This window comes from Magnolia sinica, chromosome 6 (assembly GCF_029962835.1).
Source record: "Magnolia sinica isolate HGM2019 chromosome 6, MsV1, whole genome shotgun sequence".
Classification (NCBI taxonomy): domain Eukaryota; kingdom Viridiplantae; phylum Streptophyta; class Magnoliopsida; order Magnoliales; family Magnoliaceae; genus Magnolia; species Magnolia sinica.
Genome location: NC_080578.1, coordinates 75688280 through 75708160, shown reverse-complemented (window position 1 = coordinate 75708160; position 19881 = coordinate 75688280).

Here is a 19881-nt window from a genome sequence, read left to right as displayed (position 1 = left end):
AGCAGATCGAATATTGACTTGTATCCTTTCTTCAATCTCCTTTATGGATGATTCCTTCTCGTGATCCTTCAACTCTAGCTACAAGATCTCCTCTTTCATAGCGACGATGCAGTCTCAAATAATCACTTTGTCATCAGTATAAGTCTTTAGCTATTCTTAAAGAACTAATTGTTCCTTTTCGAATTCAGAAATAACGGAAGCAATAAGAGAAGCCTTTTCTTTGGACAAAGTCAGCTGCTTTCTATATTCCAAGATTTCAGGAGCAATTGTAACATTCTCCGCTGAGGCCAAAGAGATTATTGAATCACGAAACTTGAGAAGGGAATCACGCAAAGTGGAGATGTTGATCTTCGCCATTCTTGCAGAACTTTCTAGAATTTCAATAACAATGTCCAGATCTGGCCATTGCTCAGGGTCTTTGAAGATGTGAACTATCGCTAACAAAGAATTCTTCATCAAAAGCATCTTGTGGGCGAGGACCTTCGTGAAGGACAACAGTTCGGATGCAGTGGCCACGGACTCAAAACTTACTGCTCCACTCGAGGAGGGGCTTCTATAGTATAAAGAATGAAAGAATTCAGAAATAGTAATAGAAAGTTAGAAGATATACAGCTCTTGGTAAGGCAAGCAATATATATATATATATATATATATATATATATATATATATATATATATACCTACCACAGAAGTATGACTAATGGGAGGAGGAATCTCCTGAACCATAGAAGGACCAGCCTCTAACATGTCAGTGGAAGAAGGCGCTTTGGCCTCTGTACTCGAATTCTAGTGGTTGGAGTCGGTAAATCAGTTGGCTCCACTAGGAAAGCAATTTCGCATACCACCGCTCGCGAAGGTATGGAGAATCTCGGCGAGGCTGTTAGTGCAATAGGGGGTAAATCTAGAGGCAAAATATTATCTGCCTCCGTGTTAGTAGCATGATCACCTGAAATAGAATGTGTAAGATAAGAAAGGAGAAAAGAACAAAAGTAAGCAACAACAGTAAGATTCTCTTACATGACGAATAGTCATATTCCCCGTAGTCCAGGGGTTCTTCTTCTTCTTCCCCTGTAATAAGTGAAGCTTTTGCAGGTACAAACTTGGAGGTAGGAAGGATATGTCCCTCATTAGCAAGATCATCTTCTGCAATTATATTATCTTCACCGTTGATATCGATTTCTCCCTCGTAATCATCATCTTGATTTTCTCCATGTCTCGCTTTCATCGGAAATAGTCCGTCCAGATGAAGAAGTTGAGTTTTGACTGTCCAAATTCCCTTCACTAGACTCTTCAACAACAACTTGTTTTCCTTTAGAAGGAAGAGACTAGTGACTCTCCAGTTGAGTATCTACGATAGCCAAAACTGGAGAAGCAGTAGCAGTGGTCCCTTCCTGGGCAGAAGCTTAGGCGCGTGTTCGAGACCTCATCATCGGAGAAGAAGTTGGCTGCTGTTGAGGGTGAACAGTCCTAGAAACAGGAGAAGAAGTTGGCCGCTATTGCGGGTGAACAATCTTAGAGATTGGAGAAGAAGTCAGGTATTGCTAAAGATGGGTAGAAGAAGATGGTTAATCTTGAGGATCGACGATATTCTCTGGCTGAAGGGAAGCGTCTCCTATAATTTCTTCTCTTCATGGACGATGGAGAGGAATTTGTTCAAATTCAAGAGTATCACCATATGTTATCCATCCTTTGAGAGTGTTATCAGGCTTCACCTCATGAATCAATTCGTCCATGGATATCTTGACGTAATTATGACCAGCAGAAGGAGCATGACTGGTCTCTGCGATGAAACCGACTCCCGCTTCAATGGTGCGACCCTTGAGCCCGGGAGGAGGAAGCCATAGGGGCCTAATCACTAGAAGACCTTTTCTTACCAAGTATGATTAGTGCACCCACCATCTCATATGGTTGTATGACGCCCTAGGAGTGCGATGGCAACCTGGAAAAATAAAGGAAGAATTAGCCTGACCTAATAATTGCTTCTAAACCATTGCCCAATTAAATGGGCCAGTGCCGTAGCTCCGCATTCTTCGAGTAACCAGCCCACAATCTTCTGGCACTGCCTGATCAAAGCCGAATTGACGGGAAAAATTGCTAGGAAAATATGGTTCTCGCCAGAACTCGGTCCCTTCCCTCAGCGGGAGACTGCATGATCTAATTGACAGAAAAAATCCCCTTTTTGCTAAAGAGAGCGATTTCGTGTCTGATTTCTCTGTATATACAATGTAACGAGGTACGCTGAAATGGAAGTAGTTTAACTTGGCATCAGAGGAAATGGTATCTTTTTCCTAGTCGTAAGATCTCTTTGTCATGGATCTCTTTTGAAAAAGTAGAGAGGGACTTGGGAAGGGTGTACGTAAGCCTTTTTCGGTACTCCGAAAGTCCAGGGGAAGTAGACACCAAGCCAACCAAGAAAGTAATGCCACGACATGTAAGTTGAAGCAGAACCGACATAAGGGATTTTTACTTGGCATGCAATTTCTCCAAAGCCTCTGTAGATCGAGCAAAGGACGAGAGGAGCAAGAGAATACTTGGCTCCCTCAGCCATAACACTCACTACGACAAATAATGAAGGGCGAATGTCTACTGATTTAGAGCTTGAGAAGACCACCATGCTTAGCCAATAAGCAATGAATGCTGTGAGCTCCCCATAAAGAGAATACTCAGCATGATCTTTTATACCCTTCCAAAGATGTTCAAGCTCTCGTGAGTGATTGCCATTGAACCTAGAAAAAAAAGAGGAAAATAATAAGTAAATGAAATTGAGATTATATATAGAGGTGTAATAAAGGAGTTAATTAAAGAGGAAGGAAATTACTTTAGAGCTCTGCTAAAGTGAGCCAGCCATTGCATGGGATGAATCTTATGGATGTTCGAAAATTTCAACATTACCCTGAAAAGTTCGATGGTTGATTCTGAGATAGAAGGGATGCGGTTAGGTGAAGAGACGAAGGCAAGTTCCTCATGGTAGGGACAAATTCATCAAAGAATTTTCTGGTTATTGCCAAACTGATAATCCTGTGAATATCCCAAAGTGTGTTGCTCATTTTGCCTTCAGGGAGATGGAAAGAATTGGTGGAAGGGCACCAGTAATTAAGGAAAGCCTTCAAAATAGAAGATTCTTTGTAAAAGGGATGCGACGTTGCTTCAATTGTGGTGAAAATGTTAATCTTCGACAAAGCCCCAGCATGTTTCACCAGAACTGCAGTAGCCCATTCAGAATAGTAATTGCGACGAGTCAGAAGACCTCTTGTTCTGAATTCCTCCGGGCTCCAGATGAGGCAGTGATGGTTGAAACGTTACTTGAGCATTTCATAAAAGCAGGTTAGATATAGACTATGAAGGTTGTAGGAAGGATGAGGAAAATCATGGAATGGATGCCGCCAATTTGCTGTCTTAGTTTCGGCGGCTACAGAATACCTTCCAATAGTCTTGGTTCCCTGAATGACCAAGACTCTATGTAAGCCAATCTTTCTGCGGTCAGATGATCCTTGGGCTCGTAGATCAGCATGGAGTGATGGCGGTGGATACTGACTGTAATATATACGAAGCCCTGCTTATAGGGGTTATCAAATTTTATGACACCCTGAACAGCACGGATCGACTCCTAGGAATTATGAAGTTTCTTCCTATTATGTTCTTTAATCTTCCCTTGAAACTCTTGAGCCTTATTTCTGTGAGTCTTCTTTGGTCTAGAGGGGGGAGGAGTATCTTCTCTGGCAGGCGGCTTTTGGCTGATTGTTTGGTGATGCGCTGTTGTCTTCAGCCATTCTTCCCAGTCATATTCACGACTGTGTTTTGGGGGTATTTTAAGATCGCCCATCGCGATCACTCTATGAACGGGGGAGGAAAGTGTCTCGATGCTTTTGGTAAAGTTAAAGGTGGAGAGTACTGGTTCTTTTATGTAAGCGAGGCGCTTAGCAGTCGTTTTGAATCGCTTACGCGGGGGTTAAGCTGGAGATAATGGTGATTATGTTACCTGAGATGTCGCGGTTTGAAAGGGTTTAGGGTTTGGTAATTCCTGGTGAGAAGGTTGATCAAAGGGAGAATTGACAGCAATGAAAGCTCTTTTAGTGCGGGCCATGTTAGAGAAATTGGGAAATTTGGCTAAGTCTAGGAAGTTACCCAAAGGCAACGGTTGTGCGGGTCGCGCAACGGGTTCAAGGTTGCACGGGTAGCGCGATGGCCAAAGTACTTGCGCAAATGAAAAAAACGTTGCGTGGGTAGCACAACAGGTGCTGGTTGCATGGAGGAAAAAAACTAGAGAAACAGAGTTTGACTGCAAAATGAGACAGTAAAGAAATGAAGTTCGATGGGCTATTTATAGAAGTTTGCGTCGAGTGCCAAACTCGGGTGTCGGTTGCGCGGGTCGCGCAACGACCTGAATGAATGCATGATTTGTTTTAGAAGATTGATCCTGATTCTTTGATCTAGGAGAGCAAAGAACGGATCAAAGGGGCATCTGTTAGGGCATAAAAAATCATGAAGGAAGATTGAAGATCAGAAATCAAACATTGAACGAAGAAAGGAGGAAGAGCTAAGTGCTTTGTTTGACAGATTGTGCGGGTCGCGCAACAAGTAGTGGTTGCGCAGACCGCGCAACCAATTGAAGTGGTTACGCGAGTAACGCAAATAGACTAAAAATGTAAGCAATAGATCTCATCATTACACAAACCGCACAACTGGTTGCACATTGCATGGACAGCACAATCAATATTACTGTTACGCGGGTCACGTAATCAGGAACAGAGGCCAATCAGGATGAACGATTAGATCTGATGTAAAGTAGACCCCATGGCACGAAGATCGAGGGTTGACACGTGTGGAGGCCTATAAATATCCCTCTCCTCCTCTCATTAGAGAGGGGGAAGAATTCTGGAAGAGGAGCAGAGCCCTGAAAGAAGATTGAAGATGAGGAGCAAAGGAGATGATGATTTGTGCGAGCCACGCAACTTACTAATTGGTTGCGTGGACTGCGCAACAGGCAAGATAGTTACGCTGGTTGCGTAACCAGGTCACTATGTGACCAGTTCTAAAAAGGGTCGGGATGCTGCTGAAATCTTCCAATTCATCCAGTTTGACTTTTATTGCCCTAAGGACAAGCTCAAAAAGGGAAGGAGTTAATCAACATGACATTCCTCCTATGGAGATGACTGAAACAGAGTCGAAGTGCTGCCGAATTTGACATCTGGCTTGGACATTGGAACTTTGTCAAATTCTGTATTCTAAATAATCTATCTTAGAATTAAGGGATATCCGAGGATGTAAATGAACTCAGTATTAATAATATGATGATTGTTCTTAATGAACTTTGTCTCTGTTATATTTGAATAAGATAATATCCCAAATTGAATGCATTTGTTTCTTGTTCGAAACACTAGCAGTAGACTATGTCACTAAATGAGTCAAAGCAATCCCATGCCGAAACAATGACCATCAAACCATCATTAAATTCTTAAAAGAAAAGATCCTTTCCCGATTCGGAACACCTTGAGCCATCATTAGTGATGGAGGATCACAGTTTTGCAATAGGCCATTCGTAAATTTAATGAAGAAATATGGCATCTCTCACAAAGTGAGCACTCCATACCTCCCACAAACAAGTGGGAAAGCTGAGATTTTCAATAGGAAAATTAAACACATACTGGAAAAAAATGATTAACCCTAACCGCAAGGATTGGTCAATCTGCTTGATCGATGCGTTATGGGCTTACCATACTGCATGTAAGACTCCTATTGGAATGTCTCCCTTTACACTTATCTATGGGAAAGCTTGCCACTTACCTATGGAGTTAGAACATAGGGCCTACTGGGCAATTAAAAATTTGAACTTTAATTTGAACAACGCTGGCTCGCTGCCCAAACTTCAATTGAATGAACTTGAGGAAATTCGGAATGATGCATACGAGAACTTGAAAATTTACAAGGATAGAATGAAGGTGTTTCATGACCAACACATTCTTCGAAAATTATTCACACGAGGTCAGAAGGTCCTTCTGTACAATTCTTGATTACATCTCTTTCCAGGTAAACTCAGAGCTCATTGGACCGGCCCTTTCACTGTTACTAATGTCTAGCTTTATGGGGCTATCGCGATTCAGAATCCAAACAATAGAAATGATTTCAAAGTGAACGGACACTGTTTAAAACCATTTGTTGAAAATTTTGATTCAGAGAACATGTCCATACCTTTATATGATCCTATTTACCAGGATTGACCTCCTACTCTGACGAAGGTGTAGTTAAGTTTACTGTTTTCACTATTTAAGATAGTTTACTTATTATCTGTTCGAGTCTTTTATGTTAACCATCTTCGTACTGAGATCATTGGAAAAGCCTTAAAATTCTTTCTTTAGGTACTATCCTTTCATCACTTCCATTTTCTTTTGGTTGCCTCTCTTACATTACATGTTTGTTTCTTTTACATTGAGGACAATGTAGATTTTAGGTTGGGGATGGGGGATTAGGTTACCTAATCAGTTGTTCTCCTAGTCTTTAAGCAAAAATTGTGAAAAAAAATTGTAGAAAATTGGAAATTTTTTGAAAAATAGAAGTATAAGATGCTTAATGCTGATGATTTATATCCCTTGGATTCAGTTACTTGGAGATTTCAAAGTTAAGTTTGAGTTATTAATCCATGTGTAGAAGTTTTAAGCATTGATTGAGTCATGATTTCACATGCTACATCTAGCAGTTACATTAAAGTTTCAGTTAACATTGAATTGTGAACTTAGTGATTATTTAGCATGAAGGAACCAACCTAGGAAATTTGTCCATCATATTCGATGAAAAGAATTGATAAAAAAAATGCCCAGCTAAAAAAATAGTTGCCGTTGAAAAGGGCTACCTATTAAAGATCTTTAAAAAGGGTGACATAGCATGAAAGTCATCAATGGAAAAAATCAAAAGTTGGAGGAATAAAAGAGTGAACTAAAAGATGAACTGTAAGGCAAGTTTTGGTTTAGGTTTTGAGGTTATCCTGAATGCTCTTTTAATTATCAATATTATCATGAAAGTGACGAATTGAACCTTTGATTGTGATAAGTCTAGACTTCATTATACACCCATAGAACTCAATGTTTGGAATTGTTATAATTACAGGATTAATGCTTTGAACTTGATTATGAAACTTACCGAGTGTTAGAGTTTAGGAAAAGGTAATGCACAACATTGATGTCTTTTAAAATTCTATTATCTAGATTGTTTTTTTAAAACTACTTGAGCTTATAGAAATTATCTCATGGTTCTCAAAATATTTTTTGCATACTTTGCTCGAGACTACCAAAATGCTGGTTGGGGATTGTGTTGACGGTCAAATATTGCATATTATCCCCCATTTATATCTTGGTTTTATGAACATGATATTGTTTAATGTTCTATTTTACTCATGTTTGTATTGCAAGGTGAATTTAAGAGCTTGTATTGGAAAGGGTGCTAAAAGCATGGATTTTATACTTAAGAATTATCAAGGCAAGGAATGGATCTTAGGAGACCAAGATTGAAGAATTCACATGCTAAAGATCTAAGAAAATCAAGTGAAGAATGAAGAGAATCAAAGATTTGAAGTGAAGAAAAGGAATCCTGAAATCGTCCTGAAAAAGAATATTTTGAAACTCTGGGTCATTTTGTAAAATTGCGCAGAGTGAAGTCTATTTTGAAAAACTTGCAGAGTGAAGTCTATTTTAGAAAACTACGTAAATATGAGGCGGTTTTTAGAGTTTTCCAACTAGGTGCGAAAGTTGGAGTTCCACAACTATAAATAGGACTCCCTAGGATGTTCCTAGGCATCTTCTAGAGTTTAAGGAGTGGAGCAAAAGGGTGGAGAAGTCATCGCCAAGAGTTTTTCTTTTTCTTCCTTAGTTGTTTTCATGTTTTTCTTAAGAGATTTTGGTCCAATCATGTTTATAATTGGCTAAACCTCTTAGCTAGGGCTAAGATGTGAAACTTGTAGCATGTTGGGATGTTTCTATTGGTTTGATTCATGTTTATATTGAACTCCATGGATTTTAATTTGATATTTATGGAATACTTTCAGTTTTTAATGGTTTATTGTGACTCAAATTATAGTAGATTTGTAATAGCTTTGAGTATTTTCTTTTTCTAATTTGAGATTATGGAATTAGTAAGTCTTGTTGTTCACCATCGTCCCTTGGGCATGGTAGGGTGATGGAATCCTTCCTAATCTTCACAATTCTCCTACTTTGAGATTATGGGATTGGTAAATCCTGTTATTTGCCATGGTCTCCTGGGCATAATTTGGTGATTGAATCCCTGCCAATTATCATAGTTCTCCTTTATTGAGAATTAGGTCAACGGAAGTTCAGATTTGGTTTTATTGATATATTTTCCAATTGGATAGGATAGGACTCCAATTCAAATTGTGTTAATTAAATTAAGCAAGAGGGCTCCCTTATCTTTACAAGTAGATTATTAGCACCATAGGTCCCACCTTTAAATTCTTAGTTTTAATTATTTAATTCACAATTACTCTCTCAGTCACATCAGAATTAGTTTTACATCTTCTTCTAGTTCTACTTCTAGTTAATTTCAGAAACGCACAAAATCGGTCCCTGTGGATTCGACCTCGATCTTACCGAGATTATTACTACATCGCGACCCTACACTTAGGGTTGTGAACAGCCTTATCCATGGGGCTAGCTTGCCCAACCGCCCTCATTGTCAGGCGAGTTAGAAAGAATGTCAGATCTTGAAGGTATGAGTGAAGGAACTGATCAATACTAGTCAAGTCAAGGAAAGCATGAGTACATGTATTGTGTCAGCTCAAGATCTTAATGCCAAGTACGAGAAAAGGTCTAATAAACATCCACATCAGAAGTTATCTTAGTATCATGAGCCAAGTTTCTTGAGTAACTCGAGGACGAGTTTTTTTAAGTTGAGGGGTCTAATGTAAGGCAGGTCGCGGATACTCTCATGGTTAGACCAAAAGAAGGTGACTGTAAATTGATAATAACTTTTGATTTAGGTATCGTTACGGCGTACTAAATTGAGTATCAAGAATCGAAGCAGCACGAGAACTCGAGGACGAGTTCTTTTGAAGTGGAAGGGACTGATGTAGGGCAGGTCGCGGACACTCTCATGTCCAAGATGAATTAGAGAAGGCCCGATCCGAGGCAGAAGTCATCAAGACCATCAGAACCTTAAAACAGACATATCTCACAAACTGGAATGAATTACTCGACATACCATATATGGTTTTGGGGTAGGACGAGCTACTTTAGCCAGCTAACTCGGCCATGCCGGGTTACCTATTTCGAATTTGCGAGATTCCATCATATTGACAGTCGAATTGCATGTTTCATTCCGATTTTATTATAAATAGTAAGTTTTAGTTTGATTATAACTCTTCATCCATTCGGCTTTAGGAGTTGTGCCCAACATGAAAAGTGTTTAGAAAAATTAGGAGAATATGAGGTTAAGCCACATAGGACACTTACTATAAATACAAAATTTACTATTTATAATAAGTTACGAATTTAGGGAGTTTTAGTTATAGTTTAATTCCTAAACTTATTTCAAGTCTTGGTATCCCTATTTAAAGTTTCATAGACTCATTTATTTCAACTATCAATATTCAACAAATTTATTTTGACTTTTTAGAATTATTTTTAGTTTTTATTTTTCCTCATGGATTCGAGAAGTCTCTGTGAGGAGTCTACAAAAGCTTCGTGGATTCAAAGTAGTTATCCCCCCTGAAGAAGACGATGATCAATCTCATCACGTTCATCCCTGCGTTAGGCCATCAGTCTTCCGCAAATAAGCATCCTGTCCGGTTGTCCTTCCATCAGCGAGCTGTCCGACCAATTTCCAATCTTCTGCCATTTTTTAGGATTAATTGGTACATAATTTCTCCTACCCTCTATCCTTTGGTGGAATGATTAGGATGATGCAGACAATGTGAATCTGGAAAGGCACAGATTCAATTTAATTAGGACCAGGAGTGTAAAGGTCTAGAACGATTCAGCCCTTGTATTATCATCCATATAGACCATCAATTTAGTAGAACATGATCATATGATAATCTTTCAATCAAAGTGACTTCAACATATTAAGGTTAACTAATCGGGTTGTACGGTACGGTATCTGCACCAACTAAGTTAGGGTCTTTCCATCTCCGCATCTCATTCTCTAAGACCATCTGGTCAGATTTGGCACTACAACAAAAATGGGTATAGCCGACGCTTTGGCAGGATCATTTGCCAGTGCTAGGTAAAATCAGGCGCTGGCAAACGATCTATATAAATAGAAATTTAAAAAACCCTACTCGATCATTGTAATATTCTCAGCCCCATACTCTCCTTCTCCCCGCCCCACTCTCTCTCTCTCTCTCTCTCTCTCTCTCTCTCTCTCTCTCTGCAACTCCACGACAGAGGCCGACTCTCTCTCTCTCTCTGATCTCTCTCTGCAACTCGACGACCTATATTCTACTGCAACTCCAATAGCTACCCATCACGACTCTCTCTCTCTCTCTCTCTCTCTCTCTCTCTCTCTCTCTCCCCCCCCCCCCCTTCTACCAAGCAAGAGCTCTCTCAATCGAGTGGTGAAGCAACCTCCATACGTGGCACAATCACTCTCGGACTCCCTCTCTCAGGTATCTCTCTCTCTCTCTCTCTCTCTCTCTCTCTCTCTCTATTTGTGTGTCAATCTTGAGCTCAATCTCTCTCTTGAGATCAAGTATCTTCAATGTTGAAACCCTAATTAGGGATTTGCAACATTGAAACCCTAATTAGGGATTTACTATGTTGAATCCCTAATGGGTGGATACGATTCATCATTTGGGAATTCTTTCATTGCAGCTCAAATTACAAAACCAACCACATTGAAATTCTACCCTCCGTAAGCAAGGATTTTCTAAAGAGTTCAATAAGGAATTATCCACTAGCTTCAAATGGCGTGGGGCCCACCGTGAATTTTGAGTGTCATCCAACCTGTCCAACATGTTAGGCCTGGATGCCAAAATCCAGCCTGATTGGTAACTCAGGTGGGCCACAGCAAAGGGGAAAATGGGGGAGATTAGGAAGAGAGATGCCGACCATAGAAATTTGCAAATGGAATGTGGGGTCTAACGTGTTTTGTATATGTCATCCAACCCATTCATTAGGTTCATCTCATCAGGATGAATGGAAACACCGAAACTCAAACCATTCCTAATCTTAGACAAGAAAAAGAGTGAATATCTATGTTTTTGGCATGATTTTACATGGATCCCTAAAGTATGTCCCACCTGAGTTATGGATCTAGACGATTCTTTATGTGTAAAGTGGAAATAAGGGGCCCCACCAGATTAACAGTTTGGATTCATTATGGGTGGACCCCACGCGGCTTTAACATATGGGTAATTGAAATCCGAGAAATTAGTCTTCAGCAATAAGGATGGAAGTGGTCCAGGATAGCCGACTGCCTATGCTCAATGTGCATTGGGCTCAATCTAAGCTCAGCTTAAGCTAGCCCATGGTGGCATTTTCAGAACCTATGACTATTGAGGAGGGCTTGAGCCTACCAGAGTGCATGATCTGCTCTGCCTAACCTTGCCTGGGTAGCTTAGGTGTGCATGATCCCATCATTAGGTAGATGGGCCTAGAGAAGGTTACACTTTGGAGAGTGTATACATGATCCCATCATTTTGAACCAATGACCGATTCAATTTGGAAACTTTCCAAAGCAGAACTCATAACCCATATAACCACACTATCAAGCTTTTGTACATGAATTTACTGATTAATGCATGCATTTATCTTAGCCACAAAATTGGGAGTAATAGAAATATGAGTTATCTCATATTTTTCTGTAGAATTTTGCAATGTTTATCTTAATAAAAATAGAAATCTTATCCAGAAACAACAGAGAATCTTCATGGTCATAGATGTTGAAATGGTTCAAGAGTAATCAAGATAAGTTGGTTCCAGTACTTGGCCATTCAGATGAGTTTGTTAGTTTATTCTTAACTATGTAATGTCTATAAATCAATCTATACAGCTACATTCTTGATCATGTTATGTTTTCTCAAGTTTCTCTTGTTCCCTGATTTGCTATAATTCTATTTTTTTCCTCATTCTTACCATTTCTGGTGCAGGGTGTTGACCCAAGAATCAAGGCGGAGGTTTGGCCTTTCCTACTTAAGAGCGTAAGATTTTTCAGCCTTTATACTTTTACTACATGTCTGTTTTTAATTAGTTGGGTTTCCGGTGGTGCTATGTAGCTTATAATTTTCTACTATCATTTCAAATTATCTGCCATAGCATTCTTCACCTGCAAGTTATGATAAAAATCTAGATTGCATGGGGTCGTACTACTAAAGAAGTCTTCCGAGTCAAAGCCTAAACAATTTGGGATATAAGATTTTCCGCTTTGTTATGAAAATGTTGTGCATTAGTGATGTATAATTTCTATTATTGGCTGGTATTAACAGGATGGTTTTTCATTAGTTTGACAAATTTCCTTTATTTGTGCAGCTATGACTTAAATAGTACCTAACCATCCATTTTATAGGCTATTTGTTGGATGATTAGAATATTTGATTTGTGTGCTTTTGAAGTGTGGTCCAATTTTAGTGAAATGACACACTGTAAAGATGGAGTACAAAAGCCTTGTGAGCAGTCCATGTTATTTTCATAAGCTAACCGTGTCTGTTGGTTATCAAAGGAAGCCATGGCCAATCAAAACCGTCACTTTTATGACCAATTAATGATTTGGTTAAAGTGTTTGGTTTTTTATGCATAAATGGACACATTGACTGTCTGTGTAGCTTTTATGGCCAATTAATGATTTGGTTAAAGTGTTTGGTCCATGTTTTGTCTTCCCGATGCATTTATAAAATAGAACTAATTAACATAAGTTTGAATAAATTTCAGTAAATTTCTTTTGAAAAGCAGCCCATTTGGTAGAAGAGGTAACACCTCTAGCCATGCTCTCTGAGTAGTAGCTCCTTTGGAGCCTGCCTTCACGCTGACCCAAGGGTCCTAGTGTGAAACTACCAAATCTGCTTGTTGAGTCTAAAAGAGAGGCTCAGTGTTGTTTGTTTTTATTTGGTAGTCTTATTTTATGCTTATACCTATGAAGGCACTTAATATAATAGATTTGATATTGAATTTGGTATGCTTATAGGAGTTGAGGCAAGGGGCTTTATATTCAGCCCTCCAATTATGTTAGTGAATGGTGCAAAGTTTGTTCCTTTAAGAAAATCAAGAAAATTACCAAGTATTATTCATTAATCTCTTCCATAAATAATTGATCTTGCTTAATTTATATTTTTTTCGTTTCATTTATATGCTTTCCTAGAGGCCCAACTTGTAACTCCTCAGAACCCGCTCTGCCGTAAGATATTACGGTGTATGACGGTTCCTAGCAGGTTAAGTTGTAAGTTATTATATAGAGTTGGTTAGATATCTCCTATTTTTGTAAATGATGTTAATAATTGGATGATGAATGATACTTGTCATTGAGAATGACAATAAACAACTTATTATATATATATATATATATATATATATATATATATATATATATATATATATATATATATATATATATATATGTTATCCTTGGAGGATTTATTTTTTAATGGGGCATGATATTCTTGTAATCTATGGTATGGTGCCCCAATATTGCTCGTATGTTACTAGTATGTAGTAGATATTACTAGGTTAATTTATCAAAACAAAATTTGTTTCTTTAGTTTAAAATGCATTCTGTTATTATTTAGCTAGACGATGAATGCCAATTGCGATTGATTATGTAATTGTTTAAGTATAGGACGCCCATTTGAGAATTTTTATGTGGCCAAGTATAGATATAGTGTGCTTTTGGAGGCATAAAAATTCTCAAATTGTCCTATATTTGGACAATTCAAGGTTGGATAGATTAGAATGCTTTCGGTTTCCTGATTTAAATGCACATGTTAGTTCTGCGTTGTATCTATCCTTTTCTCTCTGGTTACATTTCTTATATTTATTTCTAATGTTAAATATCCTCACATTATGTGGATACTTGACATGAGAATCAAATGCAAGATCAACGTATCCGAAGAGACATGGGGATATGCTGTCGGAATTTCGGTGTGGGCATTTAATTGGGAACATAAAAGCATTACAATTTATCCAGTCTTGCATGGGTAACTAATTTAGTTAGTCAATTGGAGATACCATTAGAGATTCTATTAGATGCCTAAATTGTGGTTGCTTGTGGGGTGAGCAATAATGGTGCTTGTTTCATTCTAATTTATCTCTTTAATACTCTCCCTTAAATTTCTCTTATACCCATTCTAGTTTATCTCTCCTATGAAGCTTTGTTGGGCCCACGTTGTATTTCAACTAACTTGTTGAAGTGGCTGAGGAACATAGTGATGGATAAGAGTTGGATTCATTTGTTAAGGTATATCAGCAACTTCTCCTTCCAGTTGTTGTGGCCCAATGGTTAAGATGCATTATTTGATATGTCCTCCAATTGCATTGAATGATTTAGAGTAAGCAATACATACTTAAGTGGAGCTATGGAATTCATAGACTTTGCATTTACAAATACAAGTTATATAGGGAGGATCCTATGTCCATGTAAGAACTGCAATAACAACTTCTGGGCTTGTCACAATAATGGTTACAGTGCTTTTTTTTTTTTAGTTTTTATTTTTTGTTCATTTTGCGTTTGTCTACTTTCAACATGTGATACAGTCCAAGTTAGAGTTTGACGCAGATGCTAAGACTGTTGAAGTCAATTGGTAAAAAATAGAGGGAATGGAAAGGTAAGTTAAAGAAACTCCACTACTCTTCTCATGAGAATGATGAGGAGCGGCTCGCAGACCTTGATGAGTGGGTCTAAGTGGATCAATGGAAGACCCTCATTCAGTTTTGGAACTCTGAAGAGGGGAAGGTATGCCTCACTTAATTATAGAATTATACAAAATCTTTTGTTGATATCTTATAATTTACTCTGTCGGTGTGTCACATATAAGCTTATTCTAAAACAAATATAGAGAATCGGAAGAAACAACTGATTAACCACGTGGCAGGCTCAAAGAGTTTTCCGTAAATATGCAAGGAAGAGGTAAATTTTATTAATAACCTGACCAACAATGTTAGTATGTTTGTATTATATAACTTGTTTACATAATAATAGAGAAAAAAGGCCAATGGGGAGGGTCTGAGCCGAGTAGATATGTTTATATTGACTCATACATGCAAAGATGGAAAGCCTGTGGATGAGGCCTCATCAATAGTAATGGTATGTTAATGTCTTTACATGCAATAAGAGCTCTATATAAATGTGTAGCAACAACTATAGTATTTACGCATTAACTGTTACCATGTGATAAATATTATTGTAGGCAAAACTTAATGAAGAAATATCTCAGCAACCCAAGGCCTCACAAAGTAGAACGACAAGGAATGATCTATTATCTCAAGTCGTGAGAGAAGATAGGCATGGCCGTGTCTGCACTTATGGGGTTAGGACCATCTCTATTTGATTTGTGGGACGCAACATCCAGCCAGCAAAGGATAGCCCCCATTGCTCAGAGGAGAGGTGAAAGATATGAGGAACTACATGCTGAAATAGTCTCTCTAAAAGAAAATATAGTTGCACTCTTATCCTTAAGAAAAGTGAAATGTCATCCCTTAAAGAAACTATAGTTGAAATCTCATCCGCAAGATATGTTAAAATTTCTTCCTTAAAAGAAACTTTGATGAAATTGATAACCACTATGAATAATGCAAACAATAACCCACCCACAGTATTCGGTGTTGTAGCTAGTTCTAACATGAACCAAACATCCTCATCATCAAACCATTGGGTGACCTCTCGGGTAATTATATTATATACATGTATATATTTACATATGCACTATGTCCTAGATTATATATAGTTTAGTTGGTATATAATGATTGATATTGATTTATCATTTGCAGAAACACTCGACGAATAAGGGGAAGACCACGAGTTGCACTAGTGCCAAGGTAATTCCTTATACCAAGTGAATAGTTCTTTTATTATATTTTGATGTTATTGTGCTCTTAATTAGATGTGGTATACAGATGAGCGTTTATTCAATACAATGTAGTTTATCAAATAGTGAATTTTATTTTGTAGATTGTCACTAGAGTTCTTCTTACAAGTATCATGAAACCCGGGCTTACTATTGCTAAAGGAGTTGTTTTGAGCAAGGATCCGCTCACAAAAGTAGGGGGGCATGAACTTAGAATTGGTTTTTTGGGAAGTATTAATTCAGGTGGCAATAGTACAGGAGGAGGTTTTGCTAAGGCCCTATGGACGACATAAAACAATTAGGGATGTTATTGGAACGAGTATTGTTTGGCCCTCTATTATGTGTAAGGTAAGATTTTTTTTTATATTATTTTTTGCCATATACAATAGAATTTCTTATACAAGATTGTGAGTACCAATTAATTTCTTTTTATTGTTTTGTTTCGCAGGTTCAAGGAGAGATGGATTGAGCTAAATGAAAGGATCTCTCTCTCTCTCTCTCTCTCTCTCTCTCTCTCTCTCTCTCTTGTCAATGTTTTATGTTTTGTGCATGGGTTCAGGATTGATGTGTGATTGGTTTTGGATAGAAAGTGTTTGACTCTAATTTTACAATTTGGATTGACTTAAGATCCAATACATATGATAGGTTGGGTTACTAAATCAACAAGTCAAACAACATGATGTACTCTTGTTCTTATCAATTTTCTTTATAACTCAATGCAACTCTTGTTCTTTCCATGTTTCTTTACACCATTAATAGGAGGGTGTTTACCTTTTTTATTGTATTTTTTGAGGCATTGTTAGATGATGGAAGCCAAACAAAGGAGAACAACTACATTTATGTAAGTATTGTTGTTGTTATTCTTGGTGCATATTTGTAGTATTATAAGTCTTAAGCTCCATTTGGTCATCACATCAATCTTTATGAATATAAATTTTTATCAAACTAAATGGATCTTAAGCCCTTTTTTAACTCTGCCAATGCAACTACTTGCATTGCCGGTCCCAAGCCCGGGTAAAGGAGGAGGGAGAAGGGCTTGAGCGTCACAAAGTCAATAGCAGAGGAAGCTTAGTAGAATTGGCTATTCAAAGTAGACCTGAAATAAAGCAGGTATCTTTAAAGTAAGTTTTCTATGATTTTTGTGTTCATGTTTAAAATTCATAGATTCTGCTACGCCTGTTCTAAGTTTTCTATCTTTAAAATCATGTTTAAAATAAAGCAGGTTGAAGAACCAGCCACATCATAAGATCATCTTAGTGGAAGTCTGAAATGGCTTGCACAGGCAGGATATGATGCCACTGGAATGTCCACCTAGCGGGTCAGTCATGGATTACTCAGGGTCCAAAAATGACTTATTCAGATGATCATAAATTCATGACTATGCAATCAAGATCCTGCAAGAAAGATATGTATGTCACATTCAAAGTCCATAAATTCTACTTTGTATGTTTAGGATTTGTCTGATCTGATCATCATTGTTTTTTGGCCATGAGCAGTATAAGGTGCTATCGATTGGATGGTCCAGTATGACAATAAGACCATTAACATGTCCGGTAGGATGAATATGGTGGTGCAGAGATGTACTGGACATTCCTCTAATTGATTATTTTTTATGTCAATGGTCCTATTATGTTGTATGGTTCCATTTTCTTGCAAAGCCCTTTTTCTTGCTGTCCTATGGCTATACTGGCATAATGGATTTTTTTTTCCTTCCCAACTGCCAGATCCAAAATTCAGCAAAACATCAAAACCTCATAGCCATTTGGTTGTGGTAATCATTGGAGCTGTTGTGGCAATCATGTTTGTTTTAACTGCATTACTTCTCTGGCTATACTGTTATAAGAGGAAGGAAATTAACTGGACGATCGGATGCATCTGCTGGTGGAATCAAACACTCGCCATTTTTCTTTGCTTCTTCCATTTTCAACACAAGTGCAAGCATTTCTCTGCAAGATCTTCATTCTTCATCCAAAGGTTCATTGCATTTTGACGCTTCTTATTTCTTAGTTAACAAACCAGAGCTTGATTTCCAGATTTATTCTCAGGCCCTATAAATTCTTTACATTGTAAATGAATTTTCAAGTTTTTTTTCCCTTACAGAATCTGGAAATAGTGCCATTAGTATGTTCAGTTCAGATAAAGCAACTGTTTTTCAATATTATGAAGTTTGTGATGCCACTTCAAACTTTAGTGCATCACACAAGCTTGGTCAGGGATCCTATGGGTCTGTCTATCTTGGAAGATTAAAAGGCATTGTAAGTACGTTGGTTATTTTTCTGTCATTGAGTCATTCTGCATCATAGTATATATTCCATTAATGTGTTCAATATATGTATGTATGTTTGTGTATATGTGTATATTTGCCACTTATAGGGCCATACATAGTATTGATTAGTGAAACAGGAATGGTAAAGCCAATCCCAAATAGTTGTGAGGATATGATGATAATGATGGTGATGATGATGTATCTTTATATTTATGTAGGAAGTGGCTGTCAAGCAGATGAAGAATAAAGTCAAAAGAGTTCTTGGCAGAGCTTAACATCCTCTGTAAAGTTCATCATAAGAACTTGGTATGGTTTTGTTTTCTAGTAGCAGATGATCTTTTTACTTTTATCCACTTCAGGTGATCCTCTTTTATAGAACTTCTTACTGAAAAATTATCACGTAATTTTTCCACATTTTCAATTTCAATTTCTCCAATTTTTTGTTTTTATTATGTAAAATCTGCTTGGTCCATCAGGTGAGAACCTTTATTTGGACCTTATATAAGAACGGCCATATGTTACAAATGGGAACAATGTAAAATTGATCCAAAAACACTAAGTTCATATGGTGTGGCCTGCCTGGATTTTGTATTAAACAGGTTTTCATAATTTATCTTCATCCTATTAAATTACATGTGATTAATGAGTTACGGGACATTTGATTCATGCATTAGGTGACGCGAAATGTGCCGATGACCCGGCATAAAAAGTCAAGCTGTTCCACTCATGATGTGTGCCACATGTGTACATTGAATGTACTATAGGCAAGGGGCAGCCTACCTGATGAATTGAATGGCTTGATTTCTATTCTGGGCCATCTGTTAGGGAGAGTTTGGAAGCACATTAGAATCACATTTCTAGCTGTTATGTTTTGAGGGCAACCCCAACTGAAAGGACGGTTATTTGGGGGACAGGGTAAGTGGAATCCGCAATTGACAATATCAAATTTCCTCATTTTCTGCTAGAAAATCAATGTTCTGCTTCTTTCAAGTAGGACATGAGACAAGCGAACTATTAGTTTGGTGAGTAAGTGGAATCCTCATTTGACAGTATCAAATTTCCTCATTTTCTGCTAGAAAATCAATGTTCTGCTTGTTTCAAGTAGGACATGAGACAAGCAAACTATTACTTTGGTGGAATTGAGCACCCATATGGATTTCAAGATGCCCAAAGTCACTGTCCTAATTGTTGCAAATTGAGATATGGCCTATGATATGATCCTCACTAACATTTATGTTGTCTAAGACAGAGAACTGACAATGTTCTGAATTTTATTTAAAGGCCACGGTAAGGTGTTGCTTCTATTTACAGGACATTGGCCTCTATATGAAAGAGGGTGAGAAACCATCATTTTTTGAGCTTTCTGAAAGAGCAAACCTTCGCTGAGAAGTTGCCATCATCGGTTTATATAAAAGATAACATGAAGGTAAATTATCTGCCTGTTGCATTTTCTCAGTTCTTTGTCTTCAATGTAACGATTTTGAAATGATCTCATATTCATTATTGTCTTATTCATGTCAGGTTTTAAACCCAAATCATAGACCCTAAACCCTAGACCATCACAGTCACATATATACCCGCGGAATTTTCCATGCATCGATTTGTTGAATGCTACTTTTTG